Source organism: Macrobrachium nipponense, chromosome 19, assembly GCF_015104395.2.
Source record: "Macrobrachium nipponense isolate FS-2020 chromosome 19, ASM1510439v2, whole genome shotgun sequence".
NCBI classification, from domain to species: Eukaryota; Metazoa; Arthropoda; class Malacostraca; order Decapoda; family Palaemonidae; genus Macrobrachium; species Macrobrachium nipponense.
Window position 1 is genome coordinate 56,684,383 of NC_061088.1, and position 13,290 is coordinate 56,697,672.

The 13,290-nt window shown below is 37.3% G+C and overlaps 1 non-coding gene across 1 annotated transcript; it reads left to right on the top strand.

Annotated features, from left to right (window-relative positions):
- The first annotated feature begins 4,883 nt into the window (after positions 1-4,883).
- On the top strand, positions 4,884-4,956 carry Trnav-aac (transfer RNA valine (anticodon AAC)). Its single transcript has one exon. It is a non-coding gene; the product is annotated as a tRNA-Val (tRNA).
- Positions 4,957-13,290: the final 8,334 nt, after the last annotated feature.

Here is a 13,290-nt window from a genome sequence, read left to right on the forward strand (position 1 = left end):
AGGAAGATGATATGAGTTCGGGGTTCATCATCACCAATCCTTATATGACCCAACTTGGCAGCGACTTTGCTCATCTCCGTTGCTTCCTTCCCCATCCCAAACAGCCTCCTTTTCCACGGCCCCTAAGGATGCCATACACGGGTATGGACGGACAGCTGTGCAATTAAAAACAGTACAATTAACATAAAGTTTTGAGATATCACGTCTTCTCTTTGTTGTGGGTGATACTGAAGAAGATTGGCGATGTCTCAAAACTGTTTGTGAGTTGTGCTCTGTATCTGAAACGGGTTTACTTTTACTTCAGTCAGTAATGTCTATATGAAGCCTCTACTACTGCTGCAGCGTATGTTAGGGAGTCGTTGTGGCGTTGATGAGCCTTCAGTGTAGGCCTATGAAGCATTTGAGAAAGAAAGTTTGGCATTTGGCCATGACAAAGAAGTTGTCTATTTTTCTCGGGCCAACCTCTGTTAGGAGACATGGTCTTTAGTCGAATAAAAATCCAGAAGAATAATGGTCATTTTCAGTTATTTTAAATGACTTGGCACTTAGATTACTTGGTGAATTTACTCGAGCCAACTTTAAGTTAACTTTGTAATGTGTTTCAAAATAGATGAAAAGCCAGTGGGCGGGGCTTTACATGGGCGTTGGAACGTAGTTATGCAATGCTCAGTTTTTGTCTCCCTTCCGATAGGGACAGCAAGGGAGTTCTGTTTGACGATCGCATAACGACAGTTTGTTCCTTATTCATTACTGTTTTTGTCATTTTACGTGATCCAGTGCTTTAGGTTTGCGTTCTACAATTTTGCTTTTCCTGATGTAATTATCAATTGACTAAATAACTTTAATTTTATTTTTCCGCCGTTGCCGTCGAGTAGATGGGCGTGTGAATGGACAGGACTCTCTCTCTCTCTCTCTCTCTCTCGCTCTCTCTCCCCATCGTAATATGTAGAGGGTGTGTGATTAAGCTGTTTTTTCATCATGTCACTACCCCAACTTTCATCCATTCACCAGGACACGCCCGCAAGGGAAAAGTCAGTAGTCAAATATATCTACTGTGCAAGACAGTACACGACTGACGGCTCGAAAGAAATATATGCAACGCATTGCATTTACCTAACTTACAAGATTGTGAAGTTTGCAACGTTTGAATACACTTTCTTAGAAACATTCTCTCTCTCTCTCTGATTCGCTTTTTGAACCGGTTCTTAAAGAGATTCAGATCTGAAGTGAGAGGTCTCTCAAGATACCTAAAGAATCAAGCGGAAATTCCCTCTGCGGTGGACAGCCTTCAGAAGGTGAGTGAGACTTTGGGGGAGAAAATCCTCTCGCTTTCAGTCCCTAAAATATGGAAGAATCTTAGGTCAACATGTTTAGGGGAGAAAGGAATTACCAAAAAATAATCGGTTGATACGTGGTACTTAATAGGAAATACTACAAGTTTCGTGGCTTGTGTGGGCTCATCTAGAAAAGCCTTTGCAGAAAAGAACCAAACGTCAGTGATAAAAGTTGTGCTATTTTCAGTTATGTAAGGAAGACCAACCTCCATACAAAGTGGAATGCTTCGCAAATTTTTATGGCAGAACATGTAGTGTCAAATGTCAGACACTGGGAGTAGCTTTATTAAGTAACCGAACCGAACAATAGGACTCTTTCTCAACAGTCCTGGAAACCTGATAAGACAAACTAAATCTTTTTGGATCATATGACGAAATTGACCTGTCGTTATCCCAATGCCTAGCCCAAACCTTAACCATCACTTTTGTATAAGAGTTGACGTAATACATTTTTGTTTGTTTGTTTTTAATTACCGCTCTTTCAATTTTCAATTTGGTTACGTGCAAAAGTTATAATTACACACAAGCAGGCACACACACCACACACACGCACGCACACACACACACACACACACACACACACACACATATATATATATAATATATATATATATATATATATATATATATATATATATATATATACGATAAAGAAAATCAAGAGCAGGAACACGAAGAGATTCACATTATGCTTTAAGCCTACGTTTCGGGACAACATCACCACATCTTCAGGGATTTTTCTACAAAGTAAAGTATAATATGTTAATATAAAATAAAAGCTGATTACAAGATCCAATAGTTGAAAAGTTAAAACAGTTTAATGGTAAAATCACAACTCTCACACTTAAATTACATGCACACATGATTAAAACAGACCTGAAGTACCAAACAACTTACAAATGACAAGAAGAACATTTAAAAAATTCAGCTAAATTATACAAACATAAAAGTAACAACAAATATCATAAAAAGTAAAAGTCATATATTCACAAAACCACAGCCAAAAACAGCTCAACACTTAACCAACCTTTCAGCATCAAAGATACATATATATATATATATATATATATATATATATATATATATATATATATATATATGTGTGTGTGTGTGTGTGTGTGTGTGTGTGTGTGTGTGTGTGCGCGTGCTTGTGTGTAATTATAACTTTTGCACGTAACCAAATTGAAAATTGAAAGAGCGGTAATTAAAAACAAACAAACACTAAAAGTAAACAATGTCAAGAGGCACAAGGAATGACAGACTAATTAGGCTAAAAACAAAGGGACAGCAGAGGAATGGTTGTTTAAAGTTGGAACTCGTAGTTTGATGTTCAGAGTTTCCAAAATCAACAGTCCGTTGGGTTCCCTTGTTTGGCAAATAATTTTAAAATCTTCGTATTTGACTGTAGCTTTATATTTAATAGTGTGCTTCCTTATATAAGATGTTTCAGGGTTAGATAATTTACACCCAGTTCTGTTACTAACGCCCCGATGGGAATCGGTCCTGACCCTGAGAAGACACCGAGTAGATCCCATATATTTTTCCAGTATACATCTGGGACAAGTGTATTCATAAACGACACCCGACGTCATCAAAGGGCAGAGCCGATCGTTAAACTTGAAGAGCGAGCCAATGGTCTTAGGATTCTTAGGTATAAGTTTTAGATTTACGGCTCCAAAATATCTGTGCACAATCTTGGTAAACTCTTTTCGAAAATTGTCATATAACAGAGATACGGGAAACTGGCATAAAGAGGGAGCTTGGGAAATGGAACAGGATGTATTTATAAGATTCCGTGTAAAAATTGTAATAAAACCTACGTAGGACAAAGTGGAAAGACATTGGCAGTTCGATTAAAACAACACAAATATAATGTAAGAACTGATAATATGTCAAATGCATTATTTGTACAAATGAATAATAGTAATCATGGCATTAACTAGACAGACTCCAAGGAAATTATGTTTTGCAAAGATTTAGTGAAAATAAATTTAATAGAATACTGTATAATTAAACAAGACTGTGATAAATTATTGAATATCAGCCCAGGTTTATATAAAGTTGATGAGATTTTAACAAAAGGTATTCTAAAACAAGTAGGCGATCAAGTATTAGGACTGTTCGGTAGTTGTTAGCGTTGTTTGTCTTTTTAGCATCATTTGTCTTGCCACGAAGTCTTCTTGTGACTCTATTTGTTTTCTTGGCACTTGTACCTGAACCCTGATGAGGTGTAGAAATACATGAAAGCGCTCGGTTCAAGTCACTTCATTTCACCCTTCTCCTGGCTGTATGCATATATGATCATCACAAGTCTACAGTGATTTGTTGATTATAATATATATATATAGATATATATATATATACATATATATTTGTATATATAGATTTATATATATATATCTATATATATATATATATATATAGTTAGATTTTGAATTTGTTGTATCGCTTTGTGTATTAGAAGCAGTTCTTACTGAAACTGAACACCTCTCTCAACAATTGCAATCAGCACAAACTGTTATGCTTGAGAGCTCAACCCAGATCAGTTACAGCGCAGAATTATTTGAATCTGCCTTAGATATTGAAGTTAAAATGCAAAGAGTAGCCATCAGTCATTGACACAGATCTAAGTCCCATAGTAGTGGAGAGGAATATTATAAGAGCCATTTCTTTGCCATGTTTGGATTTCGTCATTGCTCATGTTGTGAAATGTTATTCGGGGACGGCGCATTGAAGTTGAGAAAAAATAAAAAGTGTACACATTTTTCACGACAGCTCAGTTTCACGATAGATTTGCTGGGTATTACAGTGTTGCCAGGTCATTGTGCTCATTGATGCCAATGAAGTTATTTCAGTCTCACCACATTTCATGACAATTGGTTCCTACACTGAATATGTATGAAAATCATATACTTGACCATATAGTAACTGATGTTGAGGAATATGAAGTTGAACACAAACTTCGGAGAGGAAGGTGGGACACCTACAGATGAGAAGGCAATTCGCCCGGCCCTTTGGGAGAGAAAATCACATGCATAGCTACACCAGAGATCGAACCTGAAACCGTGTGAGCGTTCGGTAATTGTGATAACCAGTAAGCCATGACCACAATATATGGAAAGTATCAAAATATTGGTTGGTGCAAGCTGTAGGTAGGCTACTATTTACCACAATTTCTGGCATTGAAGGAGATGGTCTCTTCCCCGTGGGTGCATAGCATTCAAGGAAAGTCAAGTTCCCTCGATGCATCCTTCTTCACCTCTCGATAAGAGCGCACCATTTGGCCATCGGTGTGATATCTTGGGTGTGAGGACCTACCACCGGCTACCGCAGACGGCAAAAAGCCAAGCTTGGCCGAAATCAATGCGACAACAACTTCTTAAGTATCTATACTCTCTCTCTTCTATTCTATTCTATTGCATGATACTTATGAATGGATTTCATTCATCAGCTTTTTAGTAACGTGATATAGCAAAATTGAATGATAAGGTTTCCTATGCGTTTTGAAACCGCGGCAATTACTCCTCGGTACAAGGTTACAATAAGTAAGTGCTCATGGTGTAGTGGTTATCACATCTGTCTAACACACAGAAGGTCCCAGGTTCGAGCCCTGGTGAGCACAGGAATTTTGTAAATATCATGTTTGTTTGCAGTTGTACGTTTGCTGGCATAATGGTTTAATCTCCTTACAGTCATTGTTTGAATACTGAATGCACAGGTTGCCGTAAATAAAGTGTCATGTCGTCTTAGAAACAACTTTTACATACATACTTTGATGAGACTCACGTTTGCAGGGGTTTATTGTTGAGCATTCAAAGCAAATGTTTGGTTTGCAATGTAATTCTTCCTTTTTTATTTCACAATAAAACACATGAAACTGGATATGACCATATTACTTTTGCAGTAGAGGCTTTCCCACATTAGGAACTCTTTCACTTAGGTCGAAAGAGCATTGTGAGTGTAAGAAAGGAGGGTCATATATATATATATATATATATATATATATATATATATATATATATATATATATATATCGAGCTACAAATGTCCTTTAATATCTAATTCGCTCTACCTCGGAATTAATATATTTTCATATATGTTTAACCGAGGGGGAATTTGAATCACGGTAATGTGATAGACACACACACACACACACACACACATATATATATATATATATATATATATATATATATATATATATATATTGCTACTTTAAAATGCATGTTTCCCCTCTTTGAAATGTCATGGAGAATTGTGCAACATTTTTTTCAGATTCCTAGATAGCTTAGAATAGGATGTTCTAAATGTGTGTTCAGATTTCACATTACATAATGTAAAAGAATATATATATAACATAGTACATAAAAAGAGAGAGATTTTCTGTGTCCGTTTGAAACTATGATTGTTTCCCCTTTTATGTCAATACTGTAAGATTGGAGGAACTGTGAGATCCATTTGCTTTCCTAAATCTGTCAACGCATTTGATAAGCGATCGAATCGAGTCTTCGATGTTATCAAAACATGTCAATCTTAATTATCGCTCAACCTCCGTTTCGATCGGGTACTTGTCTGTTGAGCAGAATCGTCTCATACGTGTACGTCTTTGATCAAAGCCACGTGGGGATTGCACATTTTTTATGTGAAGTTGCGTAATATTTCAAAGTTTCTGGAAGCATTCGTGCCAAAAACGTTTTGTGTCATCTCCTCAGTCCAATTTTCACAAGGGAAGAAAATTTCATTACATCCTAGTTTCTCGAGGTGTTAACATATCTATCTCTCTCTCTCTCTCTCTCTCTCTCTCTCTCTCTCTCTCTCTCTCTCTCTCTCTTTCCATCGCATAGCACTTTTGATCTTAAAGTAATGTAACGTAAACTGGTCACTCATAACTTATGATAATTTCATATTTGATATTTCTTAGAGTTTATTAAGTATTATTTAATGTTTTTTTTTTTTTGTGGAATCTGAACAAACATTGTGTTGTAACAGCACCCGGTTTTTGTGAAAGTGTAATACAAGCAGCAGCAAGAAAGAAAGAAATTGGTATACCAAAAAGGTAAAGTGTGTTATATTTTTATTAGTTGCAACTAATAACTAATAACGGACAGGAACTGTGGTTAACTACTAACTAATAACAGATGGTTACGAAGGTTTGGTAAAAACTGATGGTTACAATGTTTTGAGTGAAAAAGATTTACACTTTTACACATTGCGTATTTTTGTGTTTGTTCCATTGTTTGTGCACTTGTTCATTTTCTTGTTGAAGTGTGCCTTTTTATTTTATATTTTCATTTGCATTCACAATTTAATTGACTTAGTTATTTTCATTGCTTAATCATTGCACATTTAATTAAATTTAACATTTGTGAATTAATTTGCATTTACTTAGAATTCTTTTCAAGTTTTATTATTGTTTAGCACTTGTGAAGTAATTTCTAATTTTCAATTATTGCCTAACAATTTTGAATTTCAATTGAATTAATTTTCTTGAATTTTGTGATAAATTAATTTTGATTTAATTTTACATAATTTGATTCAAGAATTAATTAAACTTTACTTTGTTTTCAAGTAACAGTAATTTTCCCTGATATTGTGAATTTTACTCATAAATTTTGCACTTAATAATAAATTTTTGTATTTCAAATTTTTATAAGTGTTTTTATTTTCTAACCAGTATATTTGTATTTAATTATGATTATATTGATGTTAGGTAGAAACATAGAGTGGTAATTGAACAGCTTTCCTTCAATTTACTTGAAAGTGACTTAGAACCAGGGAAGTACTTAGACTTCTGAAATCAGGGAAATACTTAGACTTTTAAAGTTGTTGATGGAGTGATGCCCTTTGATTAATTCAATTACAAGATTACCTCACACCTGTTTTGATGAACTTAGTCTGATTTTCTGCAATACTGGTAAGTGTTAAGGGATCACTGTTGCCTTTAGAGTATTCAGTTGTTTAATATCTGTTATGAGGGTTCAGGTGCCTGGCTTTTGGTGAGGTAATAATTGATGAATGGTAACCAGATACTTGGCACTTCGTAACGTAAATATATATATTATATTACTAATTTATATATATATATATATATATATATAGATATATATATATATATAATATATGAATGGTAACCAGATACTTGGACTTCGTAACAAATATAATATATATATATATATAATTATATATATATATATATATATATATATTGTTACGAAGTGCCTAGTATCTGGTTACCATTCATCAATTATTACCTCACCAAAAGCCAGGCACCTGAACCCTCATAACAGATATTAAACAACTGAATACTCTAAAGGCAACAGTGATCCCTTAACACTTACCAGTATTGCAGAAAATCAGACTAAGTTCATCAAAACAGGTGTGAGGTAATCTTGTAATTGAATTAATCAAAGGGCATCACTCCATCAACAACTTTAAAAGTCTAAGTATTTCCCTGATTTCAGAAGTCTAAGTACTTCCCTGGTTCTAAGTCACTTTCAAGTAAATTGAAGGAAAGCTGATCAATTACCACTCTATGTTTCTACCTAACATCAATATAATCATAATTAAATACAAATATACTGGTTAGAAAATAAAAACACTTATAAAAATTTGAAATACAAAAATTTATTATTAAGTGCAAAATTTATGAGTAAAATTCACAATATCAGGGAAAATTACTGTTACTTGAAAACAAAGTAAAGTTTAATTAATTCTTGAATCAAATTATGTAAAATTAAATCAAAATTAATTTATCACAAAATTCAAGAAAATTAATTCAATTGAAATTCAAAATTGTTAGGCAATAATTGAAAATTAGAAATTAATTCACAAGTGCTAAACAATAATAAAACTTGAAAAGAATTCTAAGTAAATGCAAATTAATTCACAAATGTTAAATTTAATTAAATGTGCAATGATTAAGCAATGAAAATAACTAAGTCAATTAAATTGTGAATGCAAATGAAAATATAAAATAAAAAGGCACACTTCAACAAGAAAATGAACAAGTGCACAAACAATGGAACAAACACAAAAATACGCAATGTGTAAAAGTGTAAATGGCACACTGTGCAACTTGCTGACAAACACAAGTGGGATGAGAGAAATGGTCCGAAAGGCTGGGCATCCGGAGTTTTGGCCCTAAAGAATGACATTGGTAAGAATGTTATGTTACAGAATAGGACGTTAAAAGTGGAATGAAACATCAGAACAACAATAAACTACGTTCGTTGAGGTACAAGTGAAGCTCGTCTCCTGCAACTCATTGCACTCTTCCTTTTGTCTAAAAATAAGGAAATCAAATTATAAAGTACAACTGATATAACTGAAAAACAGTTTCACTTCAGGCAGGACATGAAATAAAATAAGTATTATCTAATGAGAGCAAAAAGTACATTTATCATTTTAATGCTGCAAATATATATATATATATATATATATATATATATATATATATATATATATATATATATATAATATATAATTTGCAGCATTAAAATGATAAATGTACTTTTTGCTCTCATTAGATAATACTTATTTTATTTCATGTCCTGCCTGAAGTGAAACTGTTTTTCAGTTATATCAGTTGTACTTTATAATTTGATTTCCTTATTTTTAGACAAAAGGAAGAGTGCAATGAGTTGCAGGAGACGAGCTTCACTTGTACCTCAACGAACGTAGTTTATTGTTGTTCTGATGTTTCATTTCACTTTTAACGTCCTATTCTGTAACATAACATTCTTACCAATGTCATTCTTTAGGGCCAAAACTCCGGATGCCCAGCCTTTCGGACCATTTCTCTCATCCCACTTGTGTTTGTCAGCAAGTTGCACAGTGTGCCATTGGTTTGGTTTCTCATTTTGATTGGCTGACTCATGTAGGGCAAACACTTCTTAGACCTGCCTTTTTGGATATTTTTAATATTCTGTTTTTATAAACTAGATATTTCTATATTCAGCTGAAAATGTTTCATTGTTCCCACACAATATACAAAACTTGTGGACTTTATTACAGGAACGAGTAGGAGTCCCGCCTGCCCTGTCACTTTACCGTTGGACGCACCTTGGTAATGTTGTGGTACGCTGTTCTGTGCCCCATTTGCTGTTGTTTTCGCAGTGTTTCTTCATTTGAGCATCCCTTCCTTTCCCCGTGGAAATGCTTTTAATTTGTGCTTGCATGTGTTTATTTGTTTGTGTGTTTGTTTGAAATGGATCAGCAAACCCACGAATTGTTTGTGTCGACTGAGCGTAAACTGGCACCCAGGAGAAAGTGCCCTGGTACCGCTGATAAGGCTTGTAACCATTATACTCTGCTTTGGATGTTGATCCTCCTTTCCTTTGCACATCGTGCAGGGGATTTGAGTGCAACCCTAAAGGCGGCCATACACGTACGCGACTGGCACGCTGATTTCATAGCAACTGGCACGAACCGGTCAGTCTTTAACGTGTATGGGGGCTACTGATGCCAGTTCGGTCGAGCAAGGCCTGTCCCGTCGTCCTTTCAGCATGTTGAACTGATTGATGCGTCGCGCTGCGGGTGTTGGGAAGGACTGAGGCAAAGTTTCAACATGTACAATACCTGTATGAGTAGTCAGACTCGATCGCCCTATTTCCTCGTGGGAGTCGGAGCAGTACTGCTGTTTTGAAAGGATATCGCAGTCAGTCAAGTATTTACCTCATGATTTCTTTCGTGATTTTTAGGACCTGTACAGACCACTTCCATGCTTGTGGAAAATATGAAGTCTGGATTACTCCAATAAAGTAAAAAGACAAGCAGCTTATGAGCAATTACTGGAATTATGTAAATAAAATAGATGAAGATGCAGGCACATGGGCACAAGCGTTGGGACATCATATCCGAGACATGCCAAGCAATATACGATGCTTTGAGGAATGGGTATTTAAAGGTAAGCAAAATATGATGAACTTTTTTACTGGATGGTAACATTAATAGGATGTGAGAGAATTCATATACGTTATAAACTGTTATGTAAATTTTTTCAAGTAAATCATAATGAGATGTTTTAGACATTACTAGATAACATTAATACAGCGTCAAAGATTTCAGATAATCATAAACTGTTTTATTTATTTTTTGTAATGTCAAAGAATTCTTATAAACTTTTATGTATTTTTTATGTACATCATAATGAGACATATGAAGAAAAATCTTCCTCTTGCCCACTAGCTGGTGAATTTGTAAAGTGAGAAGTCTGTCCCGTGTTCATCTGATTTTCATTTGCAAGGAGAAATTGAGATGATGAGGAAACCATATTCAGTGAACAGTTATACAATATTGATAAAAATTCTCTTTCTCAGCTATGGTTTTACCCATACTTTCATGTTTGTATTAATCTTGCAAGAGTGCTATTATCATTACTGCACTTCTCTTCCTTTTACTTGGTGCCATGATTTAAAACACACTCACTGTATCAGGACACTACAGGACTGAAAGGAGCACGGCCACTGCATATTTCATCTGCCCTCTCAAAACGTGAGTAGAGCAAGTCTGCGTGCATGGGCAATACCCAAGTGAACTAGAGCGTGCGCTACTCCCAGCAGGACAAACCCCATGCCAGTCGCGTACTTGTATGGCCGCCTTAACTGTGTTTGAGGAGTGACATGGTTGAAGCATTCGCTGAGAAGAAAGTATCAGAAGAAGCTCCCCAAGTCGTCATCTGAGGGTAACATGCCTCCGATGACTCCCTTGGTGACTAATCCTTCAGATACATTCATTCTGCCAGTGAAAATTCCCTGCTTTGCTTCCTCTCCTTCAGAAGAGGTTTCCGTTATGTTGTTTTTGCTCATTTTGTTGGGCGGAGATCATTGTTGGGGTACTGTAAGCCAGGAAGACCTCCCTGTGGTGGTCTGTTCGTTGGGGGTTGGCGGGGAGGAATCTCCCTCAGTACAAATTGAGATGGCCCCCTTTAACCCAACTTTGTTTCCAGGCATGGAGATGGAAGAACTCCGAGAGACATGGCAAGCTCTTGGTCTCCATGGAGTTCCCTTGATGCGGGGCATTCTAAGTCACCTGCGAGCTGTATGTGCCCCTGCTCTCCCTCCAGTGGCTCATACTGCTGCAACAGTCACTACTTTGACTGTCATGAAAACGATAAATTACTTGATGGCCCTGAGTGCATATATTCACCCCTCTTTGATGACCCCAGCAGTAGTTCAAAAAACTTATGCTCTTGCTGTGTCCTCCATGGTGCTCGTTCCTGCTCCTTGGGAGCCAATTCCTGTAGCTTCCTCCAACCTCAGGGAGCAGATCCTTTATGCCCCCGTGAAGAAGGCAAAGAAGAAGAAGTCCAAGAAACCCAAGGACTCAGGCCATGTGTCACAAGTTTCTTCGAGACTTGTCGATTCGGGAGCCAAGGGTGTGCGGACCTTCAAGGTGATCCAAGTACCTGGCACTTCTGCTTGGAGCTCTGCCTCCAAGCATGGTGCTATGCCTGCCTCTTGAAGCTTCGAGTATGCAGACCTCTAAGGAGGAGAATGTATCTAAAGGTGTTCAGGTTTTTGTGAAACCTCAAGTTCCTTCGACCAGCAGCTTGAAGTCAGCTCCACATTCTGGTTCAGGCATACGAGAGAAGACGGGCTCCTAGCATGTAGGTCCTTCCCCTTCCCTTTCTGCTACTAGCTTGACTACTTGGCCAAAGGTGTTGCTGACTCTAGGGTCTGCTCACTGGGATTTGCTTTGAGGAGGTCCCCCCTTATAGTCATCTTCTTGCTAAGAGGCTTTGGCCTCAAAGACGATTGGAGCGCGTCTATGAGGATGGTGCAACCTCATACCCAAGAGTGCGCAACCGCTCTCCTCAGGCCAGCTGCCACTTGAGTTCACACAAACAGGTTTGCTCACCTCCTGAGAGCCTTTGCATATGTTTGTGTGAGCCTATACTCTCACCTGAGGACAGCCTCCGTCCATGTTTGCGTGATAGGTAAGGGTACTCGCTCCCTCTCTCCTGTCCCATCGACTTCCTGGGGTATACCAGGAACTTTGAGTTGGAAAGAAGACCCTGTGATTGGACTCGGTATAAAGTCACAGCCCTACCAAGAGGACTTATGAAGCGGGCAAGGTTCTCTGGCCTACCCGTTCATATTCCTAAATGGTTGAGCAGGCCCTTTCACACTATACGTTTTGCCAATGCGGTGACGCAGACAGCAGTCGACTTATACACCTTATGGGGTCATTCACATCTTGCGTGTGTGCGAAATCGCCGAAGCAGATGGGATGCGGTCATGCGATAGCCAGTTGACCTTCATGTTCAATGGACATCTTCACATCTTGCGTGTCGTACGCACTTAGCGGCGTGTTGAACTACTCGCCGGTGGCCAGGGAATTCCCGGGATTAGGCGTTATACTACTCTCCGGTGGCCAGGGAATTCCCGGGATTAGGTGTCATAACAAATATGTACCCTATGAAAAGCATTATCTTCTGGTACTTGTTGAAACTCATACTACATATGTATTTTTTATTCAGCTGAGGATTATGATGATTATTTTTTTTTTTCTTTTTCTTTTTGCTCTATCACAGTCCTCTAATTCGACTGGGTGGTATTTATAGTGTGGGGTTCCGGGTTACATCCTGCCTCCTTAGGAGTCCATCACTTCTTACTATGTGCGCCGTTTCTAGGATCACACTCTTCTGCATGAGTCCTGGAGCTACCTCAGCCTCTATTTTTCCAGATTCTTTTTCAGGGATCTTGGGATCGTGCCTAGTGTTCCTATGATTATGGGGACAATTTCCACTGGTATATACCATATCCTTCTTATTTCTATTTTCAGGTCTTGATACTTATCCATTTTTTCCCTTTCTTTCTCTTCAACTCTGGTGTCCCATGGCATTGCGACATCAATGAGTGATACTTACTTCTTGATTTTGTCAATCAACGTCATGTCTGGTCTATTTGCACGTATCACCCTATCTGTTCTGATACCATAGTCCCAGAGGATCATT